The sequence below is a fragment of the Psittacula echo genome, assembly GCF_963264785.1.
Source record: "Psittacula echo genome assembly, chromosome: 4".
NCBI classification, from domain to species: domain Eukaryota; kingdom Metazoa; phylum Chordata; class Aves; order Psittaciformes; family Psittacidae; genus Psittacula; species Psittacula echo.
Genome location: NC_137738.1, coordinates 69,361,832 through 69,377,379, shown reverse-complemented (window position 1 = coordinate 69,377,379; position 15,548 = coordinate 69,361,832). Strand labels below are relative to the sequence as shown.

General features: G+C 43.4%; 1 protein-coding gene across 1 annotated transcript in view; it reads right to left on the bottom strand.

Moving 5' to 3' along the window:
* BACH2 (BTB domain and CNC homolog 2) overlaps nt 1–15,548 on the bottom strand; it is a gene marked incomplete at its 3' end in the record, with an annotated part of 184,155 nt that overhangs the window by 64,600 nt on the left and 104,007 nt on the right. Inside the window, exon 4 of the mRNA XM_080614910.1 lies at nt 14,785–14,937. The remainder of the gene's footprint in view (nt 1–14,784; nt 14,938–15,548) is intronic.

The window sequence follows — 15,548 nt, the reverse complement described above, 5'->3', positions numbered from 1 at the left end:
GGGAAGTGCCATAGGCCAATCTTTACAGCAAAGGAGCATCCACTGCTTAACCAATGCAAAAAGACAGCTTCAAATGCATGAAACATCAGCAAAAGCCAAATGGGAGATGAACAGAAACATGCTCTCGCATCCAGAGCCATCTGTCCCTCTTCACTCGTTTTTGTTGTTTTACAGATTGACCTACTGTTCCAAATCCCAGATTTTCAGAAATAGCCTTGGCTGAAGGTATTACCAGGAAAAACGATCAGTGTCAGCTAACCAGAAACTGAGGAATTCTTTCCAGGAGGCTGAGACAGTGATGACAGAAGCTGGAAAACCAAAATCCCAGAGAGAGAAAATCACAGGCCACTCAAATAAATAGGCAAGAAGTAGCAGGACCAACATTTGACAGTGCTAGTGATGCTCCCTTCTGCCAAAAGTAGGGGAGAAGTTTAACAAAGACCATTCCTGTCTTTTGGTACAAACAGCGCATTTCAGAAGACAACCAACAATCCTTTCCCTGCTTTCCAGACTGGCCTCGGAGTAAAGGAAACCAGAAAACCCAGGAGATTTGTAAAATCTATTACTGTACCAAATAAACAGCTAGTATTCTCCCATGAACTGACAATCCCTTCAACTATTCCAAAACAATTACTGCCCCCCCCCCATGACGTACAAAGATAAATTCCCTCTCCAAGGTAATTTTTAATATCATAAGTAGGCCTGGTAGTGGCATCCCCATTAATTTAATATCCTCAGAGACCTTTACCATCTTTCCCTGTTGAGGTTTTCCACAAAGCACCCATCCTCATGATTTTTCAGTCTTTTGAGCCCTTAATTTCCTGTTAGACTGGCATGTCTTCATCGGCCTGACTGGCTTTATTGTGTGCTTTAATCAGTGGTAAGTGAATAACCCCTTACAAGGCTTTTGGGGGGGATTTCCTTCCAGTGCTGCCAAAGGAGCCATGACTTGCTGCATGTCCTCCCCCACCTCAGTGCTCCCTCTCCCTCTGGAATGGGGAGAAAAGAAAACTAGAAAACGCAACAGATGGTCTGAAATCCTCTTCCTGCGAAAACCATCGCTACGACAGCTAGCTTAGGCAGTATTTCAAATATTTCCGCCTGTGCCAACAGCAGTATCCATGACTAGGGAAGATGAGGAGACTGGTTGTGAAACTCCCCCATAGGCACACTGTTTGCAACAGCCTAGCCCTCTTGTTGAAGGCTCTCTCCTTTTCCCTACTCTAAATCCAATGAGAAAACTAATCTCCAGATTTAAAGCTGACAGGTGGTACATGCATAATTAAAGATGACCTAACAGAGAATGCTCTCATTCCTGGCATATTATCAGACACTTAAGCAAAGCAATTATCAGTAGGCAATCTTTTCTGTCAACAGAGATTGGACGAAACATTTTGCCAGTCAGGAAGATACTGTAATGATGATACATATGTATTTGCAAACACTTCAGCAATATAACATAGACTTAAATCTCTCTTATCTCAGAGAAATGTCTTCATCGCCTATGGAGGCCTACCTATGGAGTAACCTCTTCTCACATTTCCATGTTCCCCTGTGCTATTTCCACAGACTTGCAGTACATACTATGCAAACTCTACCCTGCTCCTACTCATGTCAACCCATCTGCACTCTCCGTAAGCTCTCTGTTGCTCCCCACCTCTTCCTACAGTCCTCTCCGTCTCCTGCACTCCCTATACCTGCACTAGCCTTAGATGGTTGATCTGTGCTCCAAGAAACCTTGTCCTTCCTCTTTCTTACTGAAAAGCAAACAAAACACCAACCCTTCCAACAAAACCCAAGAAAACACCCTCTTCTTCACCTGCAGGTAGTAGCAACCTGTGGTATGTCAGGTGTTGGGTGCTATCGTGCTTTCTTTTTCTCTTCCTTATAACTGTTGTGTCATGAACGTGTGGGGAGGAATTATGGACCTCATACATCACGATGGACTCTTGTCTGTTGTGAACAACCATGTCTTACTCATCGAGGACCACGCGCTAAACATCTTTCCCTGGGAGCTGTGAAGGTGGAAGAGGTGAGTGGTCTTGGTCTCCCCAGCTTATAGAAGGGGCAAGCGCAAGCAAAGATTGGTTGGGAATTTTTTGTGGAATAAACCCAAAAGTCTATGCTAGAACTAGGAACATCTTCCCTGCTTTTTGGTTGAACAAGCAGATGGCACTGCCTCCCAAAATAGCAATGTCACCCATGCAGTTTGAAAGAGGCAGAAACTTTTTAACCTAAACTCTTAAAATGTTGCCTTCAAGCAGTGTTTTGCAATGAATCCAGAAAGTGTTCTGTGCCTTTATTTTTCCTGCTCCTAAGAAGAGATTTTTAAAAAAGGATATTTTGTGGAAGAAAAACAGGCAGAACAAAAAATAATTAGGAAAAGGGAAGCCTAAAAAGGTGAGTGGTTTTCTTAATTTTGGGGAAATTAGGATTGTGAGAAGTATTATAAACCGCAATTACATATACACACGGGACTGCTCTTTACCTTACGAAAGAGCTGCTCTTAGGGTATAAAATTGCTTTAATATTGCACTAAGACAAGTGTTTTAAAAAAATGGCTTATGATAATGGCTTTCAAAGCAGAAGTAAAGCTGCCTTTCTCTGAGAACACGGCTTTAGAGAAGGGAAGCTTCACAACGCCAGTGGTGTGTGTTTTGCTACATTTCACAAGATCTCTCATCATTTAAATTCCAATGTATTTATGTCATACATGGATAAACGATCTTATTGTTCAGAACATGTCTTTATATGAACATCTCTGCTGTAAGAACTAGCGTTATTTTGCTTCCCCTCCCCCTACTCCCCCCTGAAAGTCAGAACAAAAGTCTCTTTTACTGCAGTTTTGGGAACTTCATGCAAATGGCAGTTTTTACACATCAATCGTCAGTTTAATAACACTAATGATAAGAGGGGAATTAACGGTAATGGGCTGACTTTGTGGCAAGCACATCAGAGTTTATAGAGAAGTTTCTGCTACGTCAAACTTCACAGCCCTGTGTTATCAAAAGCACTAGCAGTGAGAATTAAGATTAAACCATTGACTTGTTAGCAAGCTGGGCTTACTGAATCACAACTTTCCTGCACAAAGATTGATTATTTCAAAATCCATTGTACCAGATAGGGAGAGATAGTGATAGTCTTCTGGGACAGCAGGGAGCCATTTACACAACAAAATACATTTGCCAGGGGATACAGATCTGACTGAGCAGGCTCAATATCTCTCTCAGCTAAAGTAATACTGGTTAGTCTCTCAGTCTTCCCTAAGGCACAGTTTGGTCATTCCTTCTCCTGTCTCACCCCACTCCTGCAATCACAGTACTTGGCAGTGTTTGAAGTCCAGTCTTGCATCCATCACTCTATGAGTGACCCTGGTGACTTCACGGGTGCTGGTTATACACATTCATCCTGCAGGACCAGCATGGGAAGAGGAAAATGGCATTATATGAATGGCTAGGGCAGCGAGAATAAATAGGTCTTCTGTGGATTGATGGATGACTACAAAGAGCCACATTTTGAAGACGTGGCTCAAACATGACTACAGGAATGACACTGAATATAAGAAAAGCCATTTGCTTTCCCAACACACAAACCCCTCCCCCCAGATTTGTCAAAATGCCAGCTTTTGACACAAAATACCACAGGAGAAGTGAGTGACAGCACATTTTTAATAACACTACAAATGTCTGCTTAAGCAGGCATAGTAGTTTCCCATGACAATTATGGTCTAAGGACAAATGTGACATCTCTTGCATCTTAACTCCCCTTTTTATCCAAGCAGACAGACACAGTCCTACACCCTAGGCCGTTTCAGACTAGTTCTTATGTGGGAAGTACGGATCCAAATTACATTTTGCTTCCTCCCACTCACCTTTGGCTATGATCAGGACCCACTAATAAATTGCTTTTTTCCCACATAGGGCATCTTCTTTTCCACAGATCCCTCACTGTCTTCTCACACTGCCTGTAGGTTTGATGCCATGATTTCCAGCTACAGGCTATTAAGGACTGAATCTTGCATCCTGAGGAAGATGAGCCATTTCCATGCAAGCATTTGAATCACAACCTTCCCCAAGTCAGTACCCTTCAGTTTGGCCATATTTCCTGGTTCAGGCCCCACAGCTTTAAATGGCATTTCCAGGTAAAGAAGCCTACACTAAGGACTCCTAATTTAACCATGCTGTGCGTCCATCCTCCTGCCACGTGTGGGCTTCGCTGAGAATCAAGTTTTGGAGGAGAAATGAAGCCTGTTCCCTTATCATTATTTACAGCATGCACTTTCACTGATGCTTTCCATGAGTAGGCAAGTGGAAAAATATGTTTTTAAGCAGTACAAAGTCTGTTGAAGTATCACAAGAAGCCCCAAGGCAGGCCAATGCTTATTATGCACCAAAGGAATGAAACAGCATCTTCGGGGAGAAGTCGTTTTATCGTCAAGCAGCAGCCTGGGAGAACTGTGGGAGCTGAGCTGTCTCACCCATGAGCAAACTAGGAAATGATAGGAGCCTGTAGGTGTTGTCTGTGTGTAAGATCAGAGGCAGAGGAGCAGTTAAACCCTGTCTCTGAGGTACCACCCCTGTGAGGGTGGATGCCTAAAAGAAATCTGGAGAAGGACTTTTTAGCAGAGTGAGTAGTGATAGGACAAGGGGAAATGGCTTTAAATTGACAGAAGGAGATTTAGATTAGATATTAGGAAGAAGTTCTTCACTGTGAGGGTGCTGAGACACTGGCACAGGTTGCTCAGAGAAGTTGTGGCTGCCTCATTCCTAGCAGTGCTCAAGGCCAGGCTGGACGGGGCTTTGAGCAACCTGGTCTAGTGGAAGGTGTCCCTGTCCATGGCAGGGCGTTGGAAGCGGATGACTTTTAAGGTTCCTTCCAACCCAAACGACTCTATGATTACAGGGAAAAAAAAATGGTGAGAAACAACTATTCCATTCAACACCTTCAATGTGGCAGGGGGATACAAGGCAGCGCTATCAGTGTGTTTGGGTAGGCGAAGAGCAAAACAGCACACGGAACATACACGTATGATGTGCCAGCACATGCATGCTGAAAGGGATAAAGTTGCTGGATTTTTGCTGCACTGTCACCATGACATCATGCTCCTACCTGTTTGCATCACAGAACTTGCCATGCTGTCTGACTGCCTCTAAATGAGATCATGCAGTTTGTGTCCCATAATCTGCTGCTGCTCACCACAATCCAGCCCCTGACACTACTAGTGAGAATAGTAACAATCCTCTTCTTCCCACAAACCTATGCTAGAATTACTCCATAACCACAGTCTAGCCCAAAAAGCAAGTCCTCAGCCAATGAAGCAATGCATAAAGATCGCTGCTGGAGCTGCGAACGTGACTCGATTTCTCCCAAGTCTGAGGGAGTCCCAGTTCCTACTGAAAAAAATGGTAGCTGTGCATCCTTAACCTTTTGCTGCAGGCTGGTATCCACTCCGAACACCATCTCAAAAAATACCACTGCTTCATCAATACCTTTGTAATTCAACAAAAAAAAAAATTGAAAAAGCATCTGAAGAGCTTTGCATGGTAAACATCAGAAAAACACTGCTTTCCAACCCTGCAGCCAGTTGTTCTATAATATCTTCTGCTTTGTGCTGACAACCTTTTTTCCCTCCAATCATTCAGACACAATGCCTTCAGGTCTGTCTAAGTAATGTAATTTACTGGAGTGGAATTCCCTTGATACCTTCTGCAGCACTCAGTGACAGTATCATTTATACTCTACACTGTCATGCCATGACACTGATACATTGGCTTTCATCCCTCATTCAGCACAGAGGGTGCAATTTCACCTTCCATTGTGCCCTTTCACAGACTGCGCGTACAAATTCCCTCCATTCATTCCTAATTACAAACCTCTGCTGAAATACTCTCATTAGATTTATATTTCTCACTCCAAAGTGTCAATCTTATTTGAAAATTCCAATTTTCCAGCAGATTCATCCATTAGCAGCAACCTCCAAAGCATTCCTTAACCGAGTGCATTAGAAGTGAAGCTGGCAGAGCAGACACACACTTAAAATACACCATTACAGCAAATCACCATTGCTAATGTTTTTGCATTATTTGAGCACGCAATAAGGAGCCTGTGACCAGCCAGCTCTGTTCCTTCAGCAAGCCATAGGCACAAGCCAGCAGTCAACTGCTATGTCTGGCTCTGCTCACATTGTGAGGCTGCGTCGCATCCTCAAGCATCTCCTGTTCCCCCTGGGTGCATGGGCAGGGATCGCTGGCTGACCTGGACCTGCTGATGCTGTCTCAGAGGACCTGCCGCGACATCACAGGGAGCAGCAACAGCCAAGGCGGCTGCTTAAAAGCCTCCAGAAACTGAAAGCCATAGAAAGAGTTTGTAACAACTGTAAAAGTGCCTGTGTGCAGCTTGTTTGCTGTGGGAAAGTTAAAAATAAAACAAGCTGGGGGTTTCCTGAAGTAGCAGATCTTCTGCGATACAACCCAACAGGTTGCTAGAGCTCTTCAGATGAAAATCTCAACAGCATTTGCTTTGGTTGCTTATGCTAATCCTAATTTAGCGGCCACATGCAGGACTGTTCCCTTTAGAGTATGTCCAGAAAACACGGCTCCACAGACTCCACAGAGCAGCTCTGGTTAGAAGAATCAAAAAGAAATCTGTCTACCTCTGCAAGAGAAAGGTAAACACCTTAAAAACCTCATCACCATACAAGGGAAAAAATGAAGAGCCCAGCAGCGAGTACTGATAGTTGCGCAACGTGTCCTGTGTGCCATCGCTAAAAATAGCCCGTGTGGCGATACCCCTGGAAAAGACCAGCATGTCTCATCCAGCTGGAAAGCGTGGCAGCCGTGAGCAGCGCGTGAGTGCCATCGCCGCATGACGTACTCTCTCCTGCCGTTATCTTCGAAGCCATCAGATTTGAGCTCATCTGCATTGGGCGCAGGAGCAGAAAGAAGGGGAGGGGGGAAGACATGAGAGAAAAAACCCATCTCTATGTCTGTACCAAAAAGGGAAAATTCCACAGAAAAAATAACAAGCACTTATGTCACTTGTCAGCAACTGGTCATCTTCAGGACCAAGACATCCAGGCAATTCTAAAAGATGTAATTCCTTTTGCCCATTCCCACCTGAAACATTTAAAACCCGGATTACTGCATTAGCTCTCTTGCCTTTCATGCTCTAAGTCAAGACAGGAGCTGGTTCAAAGCGTGCGCACAGATATAAAAGCAGAAATGGATGTTTCAGCAAGACACACACAGAGTAAGGCAGCAACAACAAGCACCAAGCTCTCCTAAGAAGAGGGGGAGGGTTACATCAAGCTAATTTTAAAGGGATTTCATATTGCATAATAAAAGACTCACCACCAACAGCATGGCTATAACATGGAACAAGCACGTGTGCCTCTAAGCATCCCAGCACCCCACATCCTCTGTGCCACACAGCATTACTCTGAGCAAAAACCCATTGTATTACGCAGCCCGATTCTCAAGACTAACACCTCTGCTACCCTGTCAACCCTGGAAAACCTGGGAAGGTCATGAGGCAGCAAGAAAGCGGTGAAGCTCGAGCTGGCATGCACCAGAAAGCAAGTTTTCAGTCTCTACCTTTGGTTCTGCAGCTCTTGGATAGACGCTTTCTCTACTCATCCATTGCAAGAATGACATAAAACTGAGATGCCTGACGCGCACTGGCACACTCATTCTCTGGAAATGCCACAGCTACTTAATGAGTGAAGCCGGGACAGCACCAAACCTGACACCATGAAGTCACAAATTTCCCTGCATACGCTGACATCTCTTTAATGCTTCTTTGGCCCCAAGCTGATGTACCAATTAATGTGGTCAGAACAGATTTATTAGCTCAAGATATTGCAACTAATTTATCAGATTCCTAACTAGATTCCTAAATTTACATTTCCTAGGTAAATACCTGGAAAAGCTACTGAGGCAGCATATTTCAATACCGTCACCCTAAAAACCAAATCAAAAGGTTTTTATGTGCCAGAAGTTAACCCTGAGAACTTGTTTCTTGATTATCAGCAGATACGTATAGATTTCCTTTCTCTTTTTCTTTGTCAGAAGATGAAGTTCTGGATCAACAGTTCAAGTTACACCAATGAAGTTTTGAAAGGCTGATTTTAAAGATCTTTCAGTCCTCTCCAAAGCTGCTTTTTCCAGAGAGCAGAACAATCCTGCTTCCAAAATTCTTTCATCACCACCTCTTACTTATGCACTGAGCATAGCTCCTTTTTTATTTTTTTTTAAATAAGTTGATGAATTAACCCAGCTAGATGACACTGCAAATAAACTCTGCCTCTCCTTCCAACACAGACCCATTCACAAGCATTTAAGTCTTAAGACTCACCAGACAGAGCCGAAGTTGCAGGCAAGCCAGTCATCAGAGCTAAGAGAAGGATTATGCTTGCTCTACAAATTCTGAAGCATTTGAATCTTATTTTTAGTTGTACACAAAGGGCAATAAATGGAAAATCTTATTGTAATCACCACTTTTTCATGGCCACCCACACTTCCAACACCTACAGCAAAAGTATATAAATGCAAAAACCCCAGAACTCATGGCTCATCTGAAGAAGGGACGCAAACTAGCTAATTGCTGCTACTTTTTTTTCCAGTTTGCATTTAGAGTGCCATCATATTCTGTTAAACATCAGGGACAGCTATTCGCATACCTCCTGTCTGAGCTCCTGCTGGCTTTTCATAGAATCATAGAATAGTTAGGGTTGGAAAGGACCTTAAGGTCATCTAGTTCCAACTCCCCTGCCGTGGACAGGGACACCTCACACTAGACCATGTCACCCAAGGCTCTGTTTTTATACATTTAATTAGTTGTTTTCTCTGAGTCAGTACAGTCCTTCTTTAAGTTCACTGACCAGTTTTTAAGTGATGAAATGGAGAAGGTGCCTCTCCCTAACTCTCAGTTTCTTCCCCCACTTCCCAAACCTACTGAGGTACAAGGAGTTAATGCTTCACTTACCTGTGAGAAATTATGCTGAATACTCTACCCAGAAACTGGCAATTGAAAAAAATCCCTTTACACTCATAACAGTAGAAGAACTTCAAACAAATTGCTGTCAAGGATGATTTCATTGTGTTTAAATCTACTTCACTTCAAGTCGCTTTGCAAATTACTCTTTAATTTGATACCCCAAAACTTCCAGGTCTACTATGATGCCAGTTTACTCTCATCTGTCCTGTGCTCAATTCTTTCCATTTACCAAAAGCAATACAAGCATGAACCTAATTATCTTCAGAAAAACCTGCAGAAATCTAATTCAGTTAGCTGAGTAAAGAAGAAATAAAGAAAAAAGGTCTATCTTAAGACCAGACTCAACAAGCTTATAGGTGATGCCACGTCTGGGGATGGAGAAAGGAAAGGCAACAATATCATGTCATTAACTACCTTGCTGCCTCTGAAAGCACAAGTCATTATTGCCAGAAAAGCATCCACTCCAACACTTTTACTTCTCAACTCTTTGCAAATCATAACAGGAAACACATCCCACAAGCTAGCCAACAATATTTAACAAAATAATCTAAGACAATGGGCCAGCCCTAGAAAAATGTACTTTTACCTGCCCTTGCTCATTAACTGCGTGCTAGACCCATTGCCTTCCCACAGCCCATGGCCAGCCCAGTGCGGACTCGGCTGCTCTCTCCACACACTGCTGAAATCAGTGTGTGCTTCTCTGGCGAGAATTTAGGTCATAGGACCCACGTGCTGAACACTGCAGAATGTGGGCATCTAAGTAATATGAAAATAAATGGGTCATACACCACTGAGCTAACAACCACACCATCCCCAGGCCGGGCACTGAATGACTGTGCAGGGCTCTGCCAGTGGGAGAGGATAGGTTGAACCAGCAGTGAAAACAAAACTGATGTGGTGAGATGGAGTTTACTTTTCACTGATTTGGGTGACAGAGAAAGTTGATCTCGCCATCACCATCTCTCAGTCTTTTCTGTAAAAAGAAACAGAAGACAAAGCAACATGCAGAAGCAGGTAAGCTGTCCAGCCATCTCTCCCCTCCTCGGTAAGGGGAAGTGCCACTGGCCCTGTGTGGCGGGGCAGCTGTGACTCAGTGCCATGGGCTGACACACACAGTGTCACCTGCCGCAGGGAAAAATAAAACTCCTTGCCACAACACAGCGGCCACGTGGGAAACACCGAGTCAACAGATCAATGACACCGCCTGCCCACGCGGCCCGGCGCACCGCTGGGGTGAGCAAACAAACCTGTGGTCAGTGCCAGGAAAACAATTTGTTTCATATGGTGTGCTATACCACCATAACCACCACCGTCCTCCTCCGCTGTACCAGCTAACACAGCCAAACACAAGCGGGATGCTCCTTCTGGCCGCACGGCCCGGGATCACCTCGCATACCTGGATGGGGATGCCTCCAGCACGGGGCTCTTGGTCAGAACTATTCAGAGAGGGACTTCAGCTCACCACCCACCCCACGTGTGCACACGCGGACGCTGCGTGTGAAGTACACCAGCACTTTTCAGACCAGACTGATTATATCTGTCAAGACATATATATGCATTTTAATTATATACTTACATATATGTCTATTATATATAGATATATTTTATTTATACACACACATGCATACATATGTATATATAAATAAACCCCCATGTTTAATCAACAGATATATTTGCAGCAAACACCTACCAAAAGCTGTGCCTGGCAGCTACCCAGGCTTGGGGTACAGCCTGCCTTGTGAGTACAGAGGGTGCCCAGGAGCACCTGATCACGCCAAGGGAGCAATGTAGTGTTGGCAGGGGTCAATGGCAGGGGGGCAGCATGAGTAACCAGATCAGTTAGCAGCAAAGAAGATTTCCCCTAGATTGTAGGAAAATGCTTTTTGGCATTTGTGAGCACTATGCCAAGGACAGGATGCCATGGGGGGTCGTGAAGGTCCCCAGGGTGGGAGAAGCATGAGATGGCGCATGATGTTGCAGAGCCCCGATACGCCAGTACCATAAAATGGGTCAGAACATGCCTTCTCCACTATAAAAACAGCGCTCCAGCAGGAAAACGTGCCAGCCAGAAACATTATGAAATCCAGACATGGCCATGTCTTGCATCAAAATGCAGGAGGATAAAACCATCACATCCTCAGGTATGGCCATGGCCCTTGGGAACTGGGTTTGGTACTGAGCGTTAGGAGTCTTCGGTAAGTCAGCGTTCAAAGGGCTACGACTTTGCCTCCAAAAATCCAATTTCCTTCTTAATTCAGCCAAGTTACTTGACCTTTCAGTGCAGATTTTTAAGATACATTTTTCCCAGGCTGTGGTAGGCGGGTGACAGACATTTAATCACCAGAATCTGCATCATAAAATTTTACATTATTTACATCTGCCTACAGATGGCTGTAGGACAGGCTTCAAGAAATCTGTTCTAAAATTTCTGAAGCATTCTGAAGAGCTCACACCTAGCAAATAGGAAATTTGTGTGCAGGCATTTCTGTGGTTTAGATTACCCTTTTTTGTTTTTCCTGAACAAAGCACTTAAACGGTTGAATTCTGACCACTGGACAAGCAGCACAAATCAAGACAGTTTATTAGATGCAGAATGCTGGTGATGGGATGTTAGTTTTGCTGCTTTTAAAGGAAAACACACGGGGTAAAACAAAGGGAGAAATGTGAGCAGGGTGTGGAAATCGCTAGGAATCACCACCCATCTCTGCTGGGAGGCCAGCAGCCCTGCCCCAGCATCTGCTCCAAGCCACAGCCACGTCCCCAGTGCCTGAGCAAAGCCCCATCCATACTCTGCCATGACCAACTGTCCGGGATAACAAACTGTGAGTCGCTCAGCAAAGAGCATAGCTTTTCCCTAATTCCTGTACTCCCTCATTATCATACATATGGTCTAACCTGCCCAGGATTAATTCCCAGGGGACCTGGAGAAATGTTTTTTATCTCAGCACACGCACCACAACAGGGTTTTGCAATCTGCTCTGTCAGAATAAGGAAGACCTTTTTTGCTTTGAATTTAAACATCAAATACGCATTATTTTTAGGGAGATCATATTAATCAGTATCCTTAGTTTTATAAAAGCTAAGTAATAAATGGAAGGAGGCCAGGAGAAGGTGTACTTGTTTAGGAAATACACTGTACCCTAGAAAAAGCAAGGAGAATACACGGTTGTTACAGCTGTGTCAGCCTTGTGCAACTGCTCTGACAGGGCTAATGAACAAGAGAAAGTTCGCTTCTTTCTATGGGAATTGCTATAGCAAGGTAATTGTTACAAGCGGAGTTTGTATCAAAACAAGCCAGCCAGTGGGAAGCACTCAGAAATTAAGTAAGCAATCATCAGCTTGCCCTCGCATCTACTTCTGCCAGCACAGATCTGCATTCACAATGGGTACAACCCTGGCCAACAACCTAACAGGCGATACATGTGTTACCTAGAAGACAGAGCACACATCATCTTTTAAAAGCTTGACTTACCTTGAGCACAAGACTACAGTTTAAAAAAAGTAAGGAAAACAGGTATTTGATGACACTTTCTGTATCCTGGTTTTCAAGTTTATTTGGCCCTCAGACCTATTTTACTGTTGGAAATGGAGACTTCTGATTATTTGCAGCTCAAGAAGTACCAAGACAAACTTCCTATGCACTTCTGGAATGCGAGGGGTTTTTTCTATTTTTTTTCCATTCAGTTTCTGGCTGGTTTTTTTCAAGACCTAAGAAGGATGCCATTTTTAAAGTTATTTCCTCTGAAAGGGTTTTTGGAACTAGATGATCTTAAGGTCCTTTCCAACCCTAACTATTCTGATTCTATGATTCTATAAATGGAAGAAAATAAATAATAGTGAATTTACAAGATGCCTAATGATAAGCTTTTCAAATATCATGAGAAAAGCCTGCAAAAATTTATGAATAAGGCTTCCAAACCTCATGGGAATGGCGCTAAGTAGGACTAATGAACAATGTGTTGCTTCTGCCTGCCTAGCTGTTAACAACTCTTATTTTCAAGTTTTCTTCTCTTAAGACAAGTGCTAGAAACAAGTTTCAAAACAGACCCAAAACTGTCCTGTAGTCAGATGATTCCTGCTATTGCAGGTTTGATTAATAATTGCACCACATACTGTGAAGCTCACAATGAAATGGCAATGCCCTCCCTTTTCTAGAAAACAAAATCAAACCAACAACTTGTAAGGCCTATTTGACAGCGAGTTCCATGACAACCCACCCTTTCTCCATTGCCTGCTACCTTCACTACTATTTTTTCCTGATACTAATTGCACAAGAAAATATTTTCCCCTCTCTTTAAAAAATGAATCTCCATATGCATTAAAACCCCAGTCCTCCTCTGCAATGGATTTTTCGTGTTTTAAATAATTCTTCTGGTGTCACTTAAGCAAATGAAGTAACTTAAATGAAGGTGTATTTCTAATATAAGCTCTCCAATTCCAAAACACTCCTATATTTTTAGAAGTAGCATCACAAATCAGTTTCTAAAATTACCAACTGTGTAAGCATTCAAGAAAAACTGACCAGCAATACGTGCTGAGGTCAGCTTCACTGCCTTGTGCTGATTAATGATTGAAATGCCTTGTATAAATTTGTTACTGCAGTGAATGAACAAGTGCAGGAACATGCACAGTGCCATACCGTGAACTATGACTTTGTATTACTTCTGGCTCAGGCGGCCTTTTGCCAAGCTGCTCTACCCCATCATCTTCAAGATGAAAACCTGCTAACCACAACGAGACCTGCTTTTATTTTAAAAATGAAAGCTATAAAGTTGTGCTCAAGCCTTTTTCCAAACTTGGCAGCTCCGAGGTGCCCCACCCTCTGGACAGCACATCCATGCCATACTTATAACAGGCCAAAGAACTTCCACCTGCAGATCCATGCCAGAATGAGGGTTAGAACCGCAAACAAGTTAAAAAGAATTGAACCTGTTTCCCTCCTCTAGAACAGCCCACTGTTTCTGTGCCAGTCTTATGCTATGTGAGGTTTGAGAGGAGGATTTAGCATGATGGGGGAACAAAACATGTGCACAGCGCCATAGCCGCTCCCTGTCCTGGGAGGAAAAATCAAAGCACAGGACACGCACCAGGAACTACAAACCAAGACTGAGGAGAGAGTAAGGAGTCTGCAGCCTCCTCAATCCCCTTTGACCCTAGCAGATCTGTGCACAGCTTTCTCCACCTTCCTACAGCCAGGTGGAGCAGACAATTCCACATGGGGGGCACTGGAGGTGGCAAAGAAGATACTACTGATGCTTAAAGGGCCTTTGGGGGCAGCAGGCTGAAAGGAGAAGCAGCAAGAGGCTCCTTCTGCAGAAGTATTCTGGAAACCCCAAACGACGAGGATATGGGTTCTATGATGAGAAAAATACTGGGATGCCTGCAGTCCTGCCAAGCAAATGGTGGCCTCCAAACTCAAGCAGAGCACATGTGTTTTTGACACATCACACCGTGGTAAGTGTACACACGCTTACCCAGTTGTGGAGAAAAACAAAGCGTACTTAGGGGGGTGGGGTGAAGAAATCTATTTTAAGTACTTCTTGCTATGGTTTACTACGGTAGCAGAACACTTAGAAAAGCCTTCAAAACGACAATCACCCTCTTGGTTAAAAAAGCAAGTAACTATTTCAATAACAATTTATTCACCACCTAATGTTTGATGCTGAATTACAGCTTTTACAGTATTTTTCTAAAGTATGATGTTTACTGCCTCCACCTTGCCGCCCCAAGACCCTTTTCTTTTCCTTTTCTTTTTTCTTTAAATAGAAAGGAATTTGAATCATGACTTACATGTAACTTTTCTAGGTTCTGTGCTGGCTAAAGTGTTCTCACGATGCAGGGAACAGGATCAGTGGAGAAAGTAAGAGGCTACAGCAATCCATTAAGAAGTGGCCCTCCAAAGCTTTGTAGGGCAATGCTCTGGCAACTCAAGTCGATAGCAACCTAAAATAAAATAAAGGTAGGCATTAAAAAATTCAAGCACTGGATCTTCACAAATTTTTTCTTTTTCCTTTTCCTTTTTCCTTTTCCTTTTTCCTTTTTTTTTTTTTCTTTTCTTATTTCCTTCTATTTGGGAGCTTTTTTTTTTTTTAAACAACAGAAGGTCTTTATGTTGGATATGACAACTACATTATGCCCATTATGTACCTCCTCTTACATTTAAGCTGTAGACATCTTACAACAAAGACTGTTTTCCTCGCATTCATACAGCACCCAGACATATGAGGCCTCTGAGAATAATTACAGGAAAACTAACACTTCTGTGATTATTCTACTAGATCACACCACAGGTATACGCATACTTATGAACACATACTAGGAAATTCTTTATGATGAGAGTGGTGAGACACTGGCACATGCTGCCCAGAGAAGATATGGCTGCCCCATCCCTGGCAATGTTCAAGGCCAGGTTGGATGGGGCTTTGAGCAACCTGGTCTAGTGACCAGGTTAAAAGCTAGATCAGCTTTTAAGCTCAACCCAAAGCATTCTGCAGTTCTATGAAAACTGCACATCACTCCAGAAACGTGTTCCAACAAAACCAGCAAAATGATCA